At 44.4% G+C, this 15,083-nt stretch overlaps 1 protein-coding gene and 1 long non-coding RNA gene across 2 annotated transcripts in view; both read left to right on the top strand.

Moving 5' to 3' along the window:
• LOC139563184 (ALK tyrosine kinase receptor-like) overlaps positions 1–15,083 on the top strand; it is an 819,033-nt gene that overhangs the window by 416,793 nt on the left and 387,157 nt on the right. The window lies entirely within an intron of this gene.
• On the top strand, positions 7,998–9,625 carry LOC139563186 (uncharacterized). The gene is made up of 2 exons (XR_011672502.1): positions 7,998–8,129; positions 8,377–9,625. It is a non-coding gene; the product is annotated as an uncharacterized lncRNA (long non-coding RNA).

Here is a 15,083-nt window from a genome sequence, read left to right as displayed (position 1 = left end):
TGGCAAAAAGCCTGAGAAAATGCAGAGCGCCAAATTAATATTAATTACTATGAAAATTACTATAAAATCAAACTTTCATTAAATCACACATGAAAGATACCAAATTAAAGATACACTGGATGTGAATCCAGCCAACATGTCAGAATTCAAATAGGCTTTTCGGCGAAAGCATACGATGCTATTATCTGAGTACAGCACAATAGTAAACAAAGAGAGAGAAGCATATTTCAAGCCTGCAGGCGCGACACAAAACGCAGAAATAAAAATATAATTCATGCCTTACCTTTGACGAGCTTCTGTTGTTGGCACTCCAATATGTCCCATAAACATCACAAATGGTCCTTTTGTTCGATGAATTCCGTCGATATATATCCAAAATGTCCATTTATTTGGCGCGTTTGATCCAGAAAAACACAGGTTCCAACTTGCTCAAACGTGACGACAAAATATCTCAAAGGTTACCTGTAACCTTTCCCAAAAAATGTCTAACTTCTTTTGTAATATAACTTTAGGTATTTTTTTACCTTAATAATCGATAAAATTGAAGATGGGATGATCTGTGTTCAATACAGGGTTAAAACGAAATGTAGCATGCCTTTTGGACATGCACTTCAATCAAACACGACACCTGGAGTGACTCGACTTCAAGATGGCCGTATTTCTTCCTTACACAAAGGAATAACCTCAACCTATTTCTCAAGACTGTTGACATCCAGTGGAAGCCATAGGAACTGCAAGCAATTCGCTTAGAAATCTGGTTTCCCAATGAAACCTCATTGTAAAGACAGTGACCACAAAAAAGAAAAAATCTGAATAGTTTGTCCTCGGGGTTTCGCCTGCTAAATAAGTTATGTTATACTCACAGACATGATTCAAACAGTTTTAGAGACCTTCAGAGTGTTTTCTATCCAAATCTACTAATGAAATGCATGTCTTATCTCCTGGGGATGAGTAGCTGGCAGTTGAATTTGGGTATGCTTTTCATCCAAATGTGAAAATGCTGCCCCCTACCCTAGAGAAGTTAACAAGATGTTTATCTTTCATTTGCTGTATTGGACTTGTTAATGTGTGAATGTTACATATTTCAAAAATATATTTTTGAATTTCCCGCGCTGCCTTTTCAGCGGAATGTTGTCGAGGGGTTCCGCTAGCGGAACGCCTGCGCTAGAAAGGTTAACTGGCTTGCCTAGTTAAATAAAGGTTAAATACACATTTTAAAATACAATTATTGAATAACTTATTTTTGGAGTGGCGGGTGGGGATATGGGGGCGCCTTGCAACGCTGCAGGCTTATCGACTGACCGCATCCCAGTCTCGCAGGTTAAACGAGGTCAGATACCCAGCCTAGTGAGCCGTCATGTGTCTGCCTGTGCTGTCAGAAAATTCACCCCCAGTCCACCAAAACAAGTAGGTCAAAACATCATTCATACGACGGCTGTAGCGCGGGCCCCTCCTGCACGATTCACGATCCATCTGCGTTGTCTCACCGCTGGCCGACAGGGCCATATTGAGAGTGGGAACGCATTTCTCTTAACCTTGGCTGATCCCAGATCTGTTTGGCAATGACTGCAGGAGTTTGGTGAGGAAACACAAACAGATCTGAGACAAGGCCTCATTTCTCTTGCTCAGGAAGTCATTAGTGCTTCACTAACGTCGGGACAGTGCGCCTTTCTCATTTTTCCCACCCCCGCAAAGGATGATCCATAAGGGGAAATGTATATAACTGAGTTTCGGGCAAGGGAAAGATGGATGTACCTGCTTCCTTTAGTTTCCTTCTTAGGGGTGCTTAATGGTTTTTCTCTTCCTCTACCTGGAGTGATGATGACTTATATGTGGTCTACCAGGAAGTAGGTAACGGGTTGTGAGTGGAAAAATGAGCTCGGGAATCAAATTATTTTTTTAAACGAAGGGGGAGAAGAAGAAGGGGATGCGCGAAGATGGAGTTTCTTGTCCTTGTCATTATTAACGCAGACAAAGACATAATAAAACATATTTTGCCGTTCTGATTTTTTCATCTTACAAACACCTTGTATTTGTGTGTTTACAGAATTCCTTGAAACTGAGAAATTGACAGAGAAAAATAAAGAGATTGACCAAATATGTGGGGAGTTCCATTTTACAAGCAGTGCCTACCGAAAAGTGCAGCTACCGTACCTACTGATAATCATTTTACTCTCCAAAAACAAACACTCACGTCTAGTTACCACAATTTCATCAAACTTTTGAAACAGCGAGACAGAGCGAGACAGTGAAAGACTCAAATATCTCAGTGTAAAACCCTTATCCAACAACAGAAACTGCATATTCAATTTATTTTCCATCCCAATTCTCCATACTCATCATACAACTTCAGCGATAGGATGGGGTTTGGTTGCAGCTTTGAGGGAGCATCATTAGTCCCAGTTTGCCCTGATCCAGCAATTGAGCCAGATTTACCACTGAAAGATTTACCCTTTACCTCTGAGCTTGACACATCCTCCCTGTTCAGAACACTCCACTGGGGCCGCGCAACAACACCATTTACTCATGCCAATCCCTACTCCAGCTAACGACTGATTAGATCTCCAGTCTCCGGGCAAACTGGTAAATAATCCTATCGACCGCCCTCGGAGGAGTTATGGCAAGGGACGTAAAGTAGATAAACACCTGACACGTTACTGAGTGCTCAAGTGGTTTGTGTGTATGAGGTCCATTTTAGGGCCCGCTCAGTGCCAAGCCTCATGCCTCAGCACCAAGCCTCATGCTATGGGCTTCCTAAAATCGATGCCGTACTTGTGCATGTCTGAAAAGTCAAGTGGTTTGTGTGTAAATCTGCCTCACCCTCCGTTTGAGCCTGGCATTATCAAAAGGCTGTTTGTATGCTCTTTCCCTCCCTGCACATCGAGACAAACGTGTATTCGATGTACTTTCCTCATACATTGCCACCGATTAATTAAGGCTTAATTATCACTCGATTAGTAGATATAAATCAGAACAGGCTGGTGTGTTGAATTAGCGGGTACCAAAACTTTTGTCAGGTAAAAAAATATTCCCCGTTAGTGCCTTTGCATTTCTCTTACAATACCTGGAGGGTGTCCAAAGAGGAAGCAGACAAAGGGCTGTGGTCCCAGGAATACAAATGCCCTTTCTATTGCTTGCCCTTTATATTATCTCAGATCCTATATGGATTTATGGGTTTCAGTGGCAAAAACAAGCAATAAGTCACATCCAAACTGAGATCATGTTCGATATTTGAGAATTTTAATGTAAGCCTGCATGTGTATGATTTGTGTGCACAGTTGGTACGCTTTTCTGTGCAGAATTGGTATGCGTGTTTGTGTTTTGTTCATATTTGGGTTTAGGTGAGTGTTAATTTCTGGGTGTGTGTTTGTGTGTGTGATTACATCTGCTGGGTGAACAACAACTTGCCTCCTCCACCTTCTGAAATCACTGTAGCGTAGTGGAGGCAGCACGGCACTCAGTCAATGAATCCCAATTCAATTCTCTCCTGAGTCTCTTGGCCTTGATCACTGCGGCAGATGCCTGGAAAGAATGGATTTTCACTGATCCAGGTGCAGCACAGCACAGCAGTGGTCGTACGGTAGGAAAGCCTAGGGCGAGGGACTTTCACAGATTTTAGATCCGTGTCCATGCTGTGAACAGTCCCCTGTTAAAGGTCTCGCACGTGATCTGAGAACAATGAACATTGTCCATTCTGAGGTAAACTTAGAGAGAGGTTGTTCCCTTTGACACATCAACAGTGGGTCTATTCTGTTATCGAAGGTTAAAGCGGAGCTGGGTCATGTTCATTAAAGACCAAAGGGAAAGAAACAGACGGAAACAAGAAGGGACTACCTTCAACTATCAAAGAAGAAACAATTATTTGTGTTTTCCGTTTCAAAAAGGTTTACTACGGTGTGCTCTACTGAACAGGACCCTGGCAACAAATTATCTAACACTCCAGTCCACTCAACCTAACCTACCCGACGAGTCTCCTTGGAATAGATGCCATTGGCTGTCGGTTGTAGTCAATGTAAAAGATGGGTTGGACATTTGTCATTGGAGCTTGTAGCCATCAATTTGTTCCATGTCTGTTGCTATCATTAACATGAATCTGTGTGTACTTGGCTCAGCCCTTAATGATATTGGCAGTGATGTGAGGGCCACGTTGAGGAACATCTGGACTTGTAGGGCAGAGGCCTGTGTGAATTGAAAGGAGGAGGCACTCCGTTATCAGTTTGGGCACGCTCACACATACAAACACACAAACCCACACACACAGATTACCTACATATAGACCAACAAGCATGCATTTATTCACATACTAAGCCATCACACTCATGCTCGTGAATAAACATGAAATAACTGAATCCTTTAGACCCCATTGTATTTCTGAATGCTGAGTTTCAAGATAAAGCAAATTCTCACACATTTTAAACAAATAGACATAGCTCAACACAAAGAACAAATGACAATTACAAGTTAACTTTAAAGAGCCAAACTCTTCTTGTCAATAGGAATAATAATAATGTAATCTCCCATTGAGTAAATGATACTCAAGGTATTTAGATTGTAGTAACTTTGACAAATGACTCACTCAAAATTATAACTTATACATATTGACATGTACTGTACATATTCAAAAATGTATCCAAAATGTGACCAGAGGATAATATATTCTGAAGTCATTTTAAAACCCAGACAAAGTAGGCTATTGGATAGGCAAAGAGTATTACTTCTGTTACAACTATTCAGAGACTATTTCAAAATGTAGATAACCTCTCTCAATACAATTTAGTATACACCAGGCCTGACACAATATGGAGAAATAGCCTAGTACTTTGACAACATTTTAGTAAATGCAAAAAACTCAAAATAAACCATTTATTAGATACAGTGCATTCAGAAGGTATTTTCCACATTTTGTTACGTTACAGCCTTATTCTGAAATGGAATAAATTGTTTGATTTCCTCATCAATCTACATACAATATCCCATAATGACAAAGCAAAAACTGTTTTATTTTTATTTTTAGAAATGTATTTAAGAAAGAAACTGAAATTACATTTACATAACTATTCAGACCCTTTACTCAGTACTTTGTTGAAGCACGTTTGGCAGTGATTACAGCCTCGAGTCTTCTCGGGTATGACGCTACAAGCTTGGCACAGCTGTATTTGGTGAGTTTCTACCATTCTTCTCTGCATATCCTCTAAAGCTTTGTCAGGTTGGATGGGGAGCGTCGCTAAACAGCTATTTTCAGGTCTCTCCAAAGATTTTCGATCGGGTTCAAGTTCCAACGCCACTCCTACATTGTCTTGGCTGTGTGCTTAGGGTTGTTGTCTTGTTGGAAGGTGAACCTTGGCCCCAGACTGAGGTACTGTGCACTCCGGTGCAGGTTTTCATCAAGGATCTCTCTGTACTTTGCTCCATTCATCTTTCCCTCGATCCTGACTAGTTTCCCAGTCCCTGACGCTAAAAAACATCCCCACAGCATGATCCTGCCACCACCATGCTTCACCGTAGGGATGGTGCCTGGTTTCCTCCAGACATGATGCTTGGCATTCAGACCAAAGAGTTCAAACTTGGTTTCATCAAACCATAGAACCTTGTTTCTCATGGTTTGAGAGTCATGTGAGAGTCATGTGCCTTGGCTTCCGTAAGTTATACATGAAATAAGTTTGACACTAAATAAGCTTGACACGAAATAAGTTAGACATGCACATACATTAATAGAGCACTAGACACGCAAGGTCAAAAAGACTCTCACACACCACATTGTACAGTTCCACATTCACTCACACAAGTACAGTTTTATCAAAGATACATACTTACATGCACACACACAAAATATAACCCCCCTCACACACACACACCACCACCCTCTTCAACCCCCGACCCCCCCTCCCCCTCCCCTCCATCCCCTCACCTACCTCCTGGAGGTGGCATGGTGTATCTCACTCCTGATGTGTACTGATGAGGCCTGTCAGAGCTTGGCGCGGCATGCTAACAGATAATCTCATTCAGTCTGGATGGATCTGGAGGTTGGGGGCGTCTGCCGATGCTAAAGCTACTGCTAATTGCTAATGCTGGGTCTGCACAGGCTCACCAAAGCCACACGGCTCCCATAATCTCATGAAGTCACATTGCTATGCATATCACCTAATGGCATTAGTGTCAGATGGGATGATAAAGACGGGGGCCAGGCTTGAGTTAATTAGCTCTAACTATGACTCACCCCCACCGGTATTCACAGAGTGCTAGGGTGTCCGCATGAAGGGGAGGGAGATTTTAAAGAGAAAGAGAGAGGAGAAAGAGAGAAGGAGAGAGACGAGTTGATGGAGGGAGATGGAGATCATGAAGAGGGAGGGAGGAAGAGATGGGAGTTGATGGAGGGAGATTATAAAGAGAAAGAGAGGGGAGAAAGAGAGAGATAGGAGTTGATGGAGGGAGATTATAAAGAGAAAGAGAGGGGAGAAAGAGAGAGCGAGAGAGAGGAGTTGATGGAGGAGATGGAGATCATAAAGAGGGAGAGAGGGAGGAAGAGAGGGGAGAAAGAGAGAGGAGTTGATGGAGGGAGATGGAGATGATAAATAGGAGGGAGGGAGGAAGAGAGGGGAGGGAGGGTGTGAGATGATAGAGGAGTGAGGGAGGAAGAGAGGGGAGGGAGATGTGAGAGATGATAAAGAGGAGGGAGGGGAGGGAGGGTGTGGGAGATGATAAAGAGGAGAGAGGGAGGAAGAGAGGGGAGGGAGGGTGTGAGATATGATAAAGAGGAGGGAGGGAGGAAGAGAGGGGAGGGAGATGTGAGAGATGAGAGGGAGGAGGGAGGGGAGGGAGGGTGTGGGAGATGATAAAGAGGAGAGAGGGAGGAAGAGAGGGGAGGGAGGGTTTGAGAGAGGATAAAGAGGAGAGAGGGAGGAAGAGAGGGGAGGGAGGGTGTGAGAGATGATAAAGAGGAGGGAGGGAGGAAGAGAGGGGAGGGAGGGTGTGAGATATGAGAGGGAGGAAGAGAGGGGAGGGAGGGTGTGAGAGATGATAAAGAGGAGAGGGGAGGGAGGATGTGAGAGATGATAAAGAGGAGAGAGGGGGGAAGAGAGGGGAGGGAGGGTGTGAGAGATGATAAAGTGGAGGGAGGGAGGAAGAGAGGGGAGGGAGGGTTTGAGAGATGATAAAGGGGAGAGAGGGAGTGGAGGCAAGATTTACACTATACAGTATATACAAAAGTATGGACACCCTCAAATAAGTGGATTTGGCTAATTCAGTGACACCCGTTGCGTACAGGTCTATAAAATCCAGCACACAGCCATGCGATCTCCATAGACAAACATTGGCAGTAGAATAACCTTACTGAAGGGCACAGTGACTTTCAACGTTGATATGATGTGAAATTTCCAACAAGTCAGTTTGTCAAATTTCTGATCGGTCAACTGTAAGTGTTGTTATTGTGAAGTGGAGTGGTGTAAAGCTCGCCGCCATTGGACTCTGGAGCAGTGGAAAAGCGTTCTCTGGAGTGATGAATCATGCTTCACCATCTGGCAGTCCGACGGATTAATTTGGGTTTGGTGGATGCCAGGAGAGTGCTACCTGCCCGAATGCATAGTGCCAACTGTAAAGTTTGGTGGAGATTGAATAATGGTCTGGGACTGTTTTTCATGGTTCAGGCTAGGCGAGGTTCAACGAGAGAGGTTCAACGAGCAGGTGTCCACATACTTTTGGTAATGTAGTGTACTCATACCACAGTTTAAATACATTGACCTAGGGAGTCAATGGTTATTATTAGATATGTAGTGTCATCTTTAGAGTGATGGGTCAAAATGCTGATGGCGGCCGGGAGGCCGGAGCATGCTGTGGAGAATTCATTATTTCTTCTTTGCAGAAAGCCTTTGTTCAACTGAAATTGGTATTTAACCTATTTAATCCCATCGGTCACAAAAGTGACCGTAAAAAACATTTTCAGTTATAAGGCTCTAAAAATGTTACTGAATGATGTATCAATGCATTTCCAGCAAATATTGAAATATTAAAGGGTCTCAATGAAAGATGTGCAGTGTCACATGTTTAGTGTGAATTGTCACATGACCAGAGCTGTTTACTTCCTGGTTGCACCATGAGAAGAGGATGGCTGCATCAAAGCTCCCAAACAGAAGGTTAGTAAAGTATGTTAACATAAAGTTAGGACAAAGGTTTTTGGTACACATCATCTTTAAGGTGTCTAGTATTGATATATGCATTTGCAATTACTCAACTTTGTTCAGTGTGGTCATAGAATGAGTATACATGTTGACGGCAACAATTGTGACCGGCGGGATAACACAGTGCATCTAGGTATTCACATACTTATACACATACATAGTTCTTGTTTTACCTAACTTTCTACTCTGTTCTTTCTTTTAGTGTCACTTTGAGTCAAGTTCTGGATATGTTGATCTAGGTGACTGCCCAGACAAGGCATGCAACATTGCAGTTATCCCTCAAAATGAGAAAGATGCTATCCTGAGTGATTGTGATAGCGATGGGTCAGATATGGACTATGGACAGGCCATTTGCCAGCCAGGCTGTTGAATGCATATGCTGAACCTATGCAAACAGATCATGATGGGAACAACGTTATCAGTGATGATGACCTACCCCTCACCACCCCCCCCCCCCATCCACAACCTCCCCCACACCCCTCCATTGTTGATAATGAAGAGCCAAGGGTCTCTACAAGCCATAGGGGTCAGCCAGAAGAGCCAAGGGAAAAGCTGCAGGTGGTCAAAAATAAAGATTGAGCGTTCAAACAATCGAAGAGGCCTGCCACTGATGTGATTCCAAAACACATAGTATACAGCCCAAATATGCAAAAGTTTGGCACGAAACCACTGAGCCACGGAAGGAGATCTTTACTGGCTGCTACTGTTGAAGATCAGGCAAGATATGACAAAGCTTCTCACTGGCCAATCAACACGATGCACCGGTTCCAGAGAAGTCGTCATTGTGACAAACGTACTACCTATGCATGTGAGAAATGCAAAGCGCCACTGCACATTGAGTGCTTCAAGATATACCATGGACAGTAGAAAAGGAGATAAGACCGAATGAAAAAGGGCTGAAAAAGACAAAAGAAAAATAGAAAAGTTGATAAAGGGTGAGGAGCGGTACAACTGACTCTAGGAAGAAAAGAAAAGTTGACGAAAAAGACAATCAAAATGACTGAAATGTTTTTGGAACAGAAGGTCAGTTTATTCAAGACATCCTGTATGACAGTAGGTCTGACTGATCGTAGTTCAAAACAGTGATGCACAAACTAATCGTGCACTTGGTTCTGAAGCTCTATGATATATATGTATATATAAGCACTCATTGTGCAGTGGCGCTTTTCAAATATATATATATATATATATAAAATATTTGTATTTTGTTCAGTGTAGGCCTCTACTTGAATGCATATTCTACAGGCTACCTCTATCCTGAATGTTACCTTTATGTTCAGTGGGAATGAATCACATGACTGCTATACAGGTGTTAGTGAATGTTGCACTAAAATGTCACAATGACAATGTTACAATGAATATTGCACTAAAGTACAAGTTCAACTGTTACAATAAAGTTACAATATTAATGTTTCAATGCATATTGAACTAAAGTAACAATGTGGAAATACGTTGATGGTTGTTGTCTTTTTGTCTTTGCTCTCAGTATTCATATCTTGTTGTATAAGGGTTTTTGATGTATAAAATAGTCACACTAGAATGTGACGGGGAATTCTAGTGGCAATGCCAGTGACAGAGTTTTAAATGTGTTAATAACTGGGTTGGGATATATAAGAACTTTGATAACTGCATAGGAGAAATATGTTAATTCAATATACGTAACATTATCCCACCGGTCACAATTGTGACCCACCATAAAACACACTTTTTCACCTACTTTTCCATTGAAATTTCAAAAAAGAATGATTGATTACTTCAAAGGGTTACTAATGACACTTGATTTGGATATTTTCATGTCTGGGAAAAATTCGGGATTAAATGGGTTAATGCAGGTAAAACCAAGTATATGTACCATCCAAGTATAATGCTTAAAAATGTATCTGAGGATTTATGCATATATACAATATTGTTTACCCGTGTCACACCCTGGCCTTAGTTATCTTTGTTTTCATTAATATTTTAGTTAGGTCAGGGTGTGACATGGTGTAGTATGTGTTTTTGTATTGTCTAGGGTGTTGTATGGTTTAGGGGGTTAAGTAGAGTAGATGGTTTAGTGTTCAGTGTAGGTGTCTAGGAAAGTCTATGGTTGCCTGAATTGGTTCTCAATTAGAGACAGCTGGTTATTGTTGTCTCTGATTGGGAGCCATATTTAAGGCAGCCATAGGCTTTAGCTGGTTGTGGGTAATTGTCTATGTGTAGTGTTTGTGTCAGCACTATTTATATGTATAGCTTCACGGTCGTCAGTTTGTTATTTTGTTAGTTTGTGTATAGTTGTTCGTTTCTTGGTTTTTCTCTCTTCTTTAATAAAAGAAGATGTATTTTGCACACGCTGCGCCTTGGTCCAATCTCTCTCAAGAAAACGATCGTGACAGAATTACCCACCAATCTAGGACCAAGCGGCGTGTCAAGCGGCAACAGGACCCACCTACACAGGATTCATGGACATGGGAGGAGATACTGGATGGTAAGGGACCTTGGGCACAACCGGGAGAATATCGCCTCCCTCGTGAAGAGCTGGAGGCAGCTAAAGCCGAGAGGAGGCGATATGAGGAGGCAGCACGGAAGCAAGGCTGGAAGCCCGTGAGTACAACCCAAACATTTCTTGGGGGGGGCCTTAAAGGGAGTGTGGCGAAGTCAGGTAGGAGACCTGCGCCTACTCCCTGTACTTACTGTGGAGAGCGAAAGTACGGGCAGACACCGTGTTACGCAGTAGAGCGCATGGTGTCTCCTGTACGCGTGCATAGCCCGGTTCGGTACATTCTAGCTCCACGTATCGGCCGGGCTAAATTGAGCGTTGAGCCGGATGTCATGAAGCCGGCCCAACGCATCTGGCCACCAGTGCGTCTCCTCGGGCCGGCTTACATGGCACCAGCCTTACGTATGGTGTCCCCGGTTCGCCTACATAGCCCGGTGCGGGTTATTCCACCTCCCCGCACTGGTCGGGCGACGGGGAGCATACAACCAGGTAAGGTTGGACAGGCTCAGTGCTCAAGGGAGCCAGTACGCCTGCACGGTCCGGTATTTCCTGCGCCACCTCCCCGCTCCAGCCCAGTACCACCAGTGCCAACACCACGCACTAGGCCTAATGTGCGCTCCCAGGGTCCAGAATGCCCTGTTCCTTCTCCCCGCACTAGCCTGAAGGTGCGTGTCTTTAGCCCGGTACCTCCAGTTCCGGCACCACGCACCAGGCCTACAGTGCGTCTCAGCCGGCCAGAGTCTGCCGTCTGCCCAACGGCGCCTGAACTGCCCGTCTGCCCAACGGCGCCTGAACTGCCCGTCTGCCCAACGGCGCTTGAACTGCCCATCTGCCCAACGGCGCTTGAACTGCCCGTCTGCCCAACGGCGCTTGAACTGCCCGTCTGCCCAACGGCGCTTGAACTGCCCGTCTGCCCAACGGCGCCTGAACTGCCCGTCTGCCCAACGCTGTCTGAACTGTCCGTCTGCCAAGTGCCGAATGAACTGCCCGTCTGTACTGAGTCTTCAAAGCCGCCCGTCTGTACTGAGCCTGCAAAGCCGCCCGTCTGCCATGAGCCTTCAGAGCCGTCCGCCAGACAGGAGCCGCCAGAGCCTTCCGCCAGACAGGAGCCGCCAGAGCCTTCAGCCAGCCATGAGCAGCCAGATCCGTCAGCCAGCCATGAGCAGCCAGATCCGTCAGCCAGCCATGAGCAGCCAGATCCGTCAGCCAGCCATGAGCAGCCAGATCCGTCAGCCAGCCATGAGCAGCCAGATCCGTCAGCCAGCCATGAGCAGCCAGATCCGTCAGCCAGCCATGAGCAGCAAGATCCGTCAGCCAGCCATGAGCCGTCCAGCCAGGATCCGCCAGAGCCGTCCAGCCAGGATCCGCCAGAGCCGTCCAGCCAGGATCCGCCAGAGCCGTCCAGCCAGGATCCGCCAGAGCCGTCCTGCCAAGATCCGCCAGAGCCGTCCAGCCAGGATCCGCCAGAGCCGTCCAGCCAGGATCCGCCAGAGCCGTCCAGTCAGGATCCGCCAGCCAGCCAGCATCCGCCATTCAGTCCGGTGCTGCCCCTTAGTCCGGTGCTGCCCCTTAGTCCGGTGCTGCCCCTTAGTCCGGTGCTGCCCCTTAGTCCGGTGCTGCCCCTTAGTCCGGTGCTGCCCCTTAGTCCGGTGCTGCCCCTTAGTCCGGTGCTGCCCCTTAGTCCGGTGCTGCCCCTTAATCCAGTGGGGTTAAGTTGGAGGGTGGTCATTTGGAGGAGGCTACGAAAGCGGGTAGTGACTATGGTGGGGTGGGGACCACGACCAGTACCAGAGCCGCCACCGTGGACAGACGCCCACCCAGACCCTCCCCTAGACTTTATGCTGGTGCGTCCGGAGTTCGCACCTTAAGGGGGGGGGTTATGTCACACCCTGGCCTTAGTTATCTTTGTTTTCATTATTATTTTAGTTAGGTCAGGGAGTGACATGGTGTAGTATGTGTTTTTGTATTGTCTAGGGTGTTGTATGGTTTAGGGGGTTAAGTAGAGTAGATGGTTTAGTGTTCAGTGTAGGTGTCTAGGAAAGTCTATGGTTGCCTGAATTGGTTCTCAATTAGAGACAGCTGGTTATTGTTGTCTCTGATTGGGAGCCATATTTAAGGCAGCCATAGGCTTTAGCTGGTTGTGGGTAATTGTCTATGTGTAGTGTTTGTGTCAGCACTATTTATATGTATAGCTTCACGGTCGTCAGTTTGTTATTTTGTTAGTTTGTGTATAGTTGTTCGTTTCTTGGTTTTTCTCTCTTCTTTAATAAAAGAAGATGTATTTTGCACACGCTGCGCCTTGGTCCAATCTCTCTCAAGAAAACGATCGTGACACGCCGCTTATAAATATCTGAGCATCTGGGTTGACGAAAAGATATCTTTCAAAAAGTATATCGATGAGTTAGTTAAGTTAATAATTAAAATGGGCTTCCCTTATAGGAATAGGTCATGCCTTTCGTTAAATAGCAGAAATCAAATAATTCAGTCGACATTCATTCCGGATATAGATTATGGCGATATTGTCTGTCTGAATCCAGCTGCCACTGTATTGAAGCCTTTGGACTCAGTTTAACATAGCACACTACGCTTCATTACGGGCAACAGGTTCAGTACACATCACTGCTTTCTGTATCAGAAAGTAGGCTGGCCCTCTTTGAAGTCTCGTAGATTGATGCATTACAATCTTTTTGTTTATAAAGCCCTCTTGCACAAATTTCTGCCTTACCTTACTTAATTTTTTACCTACAGCTCTCAGTCTCACGTCAGAATTAGACATTCATGCATGTTTCTCAAACGTCAAATTTCAAAGTTGTTCCAAAGGTTAAATTAAGACATTAACTCCAAGGTAACAGAAGTCACTGTTGCCCCTAGTGGTCGATTTCCACGTTATCTCCCGACGTCCTCAGACATGGATGGACATCGAATAATGACTTGTATCACGGTGACCTGGCTGAAAAGAGACATTGATCTCAACATTACTCCTTGTCAAGGTTAAATAAATAATAAATACAACTATATGTTATTCAGCCCTGGCTATTTACAATTGTTTGGCGTGCACAGCAGCATGTGACATGAACGTTTCTCTTTCTCCTTTTGACCTTTTAGGGTACGTGATTGTGTGTGTGTGTACACATGTGGACACTTGGAGGGAGGTTTCCCATATGTGCGTGTGCATGTGTGTGTGCATATGTGTGTGTGTGTGTGTACAAGCATTCTTGTAATTCACATTCACTTTACATTCACTTCCAAGGTGTTCGAGCAAAGTAAACCCATAAGGTTACGTTTTTCACTCAAAGGAAATAATATTGTGCCTCGTCTTGTGGGTGGTCTCTTTCAAAAAAAAATAAAAAATAGACCATGCCGAAATATACACATTTTGCAAAGCCCTTCCCTTCCATGCTGTTCATGGAAGCATCTGAACCTGTAGGAGCTAATGTATAGGAGGGATGTTTTAGAGAATGGAGAGATGCCACAGTAGTGTAAACCTCATTGGGGCCATAAATTGGGGTTGTTGTTTGTGTAGAATTGAGCAAATTGATTATTCTTTTCCTTCACTTCTCCACTCTCTCTCTGGTCATGTCTGTCTCTCGTAGCCTTATTCTCTCTACCTCTTACACTATACGTTTTCTCTTAATTTTATTCTCTCTCTCTCTTTTTCTATATTTCCCATTACTATCTCTTTCAATCTTTCTATTTTCTCTTTCTGTCACTATCTCATCTCTCTCTTTCCTTGATAACATTTCTCTTTTTTCATCTCTCCCTGTCTCTTTCCACATGTTCAATATGTTGCCACAGAGCCTCAGTCGAAGCTCACAGGGTCATATCGTTCCATTAGTTCCACTACTGTGATCACGGCAGTCACTAACCCACACCACTCCACGCATACATAGTACACAGACAAACACACACACACACACAGGTGCATATACAAGTACACACACACACACACACACACACACACACACACACACACACACACACACACACACACACACACACACGAACAAACAAAGGTGCATGTACATATGCACACACACACAAAGACACAGGTGCATGAACCCACACAGACAGACGCACACAGAGGTGCTTGTACACACACACACACCACATGTCTGAAATTGGAGCCTTGTGATGCATGCAATGCTTTTCCACTCACTAAGCCACTGCCTATCACAATGCTATTTAACTGACCCTTTAACTGTTGTTTTGACAGTGGATTTAAAAGTGGATATGTAAAAAATCTTAATTTGACTTTAAACTTCTTTGGGAAAGGAGGCAGTATTGAGTAGCTTGGATAAATAAGGTGCCCAGAGTAAACTGCTTGTTACCCAGGCCCAGAAGCTATGCTATGCATATAAGTAGTAGATGTGGATAGAAAACACTGTAAAGTTTCCAAAACTGTTAAAATAATGTCTGTGAGTATAACAGAACAC

This window comes from Salvelinus alpinus, chromosome 33 (genome assembly GCF_045679555.1).
Source record: "Salvelinus alpinus chromosome 33, SLU_Salpinus.1, whole genome shotgun sequence".
Classification (NCBI taxonomy): domain Eukaryota; kingdom Metazoa; phylum Chordata; class Actinopteri; order Salmoniformes; family Salmonidae; genus Salvelinus; species Salvelinus alpinus.
This window is presented reverse-complemented; position numbering and strand designations above follow the sequence as displayed.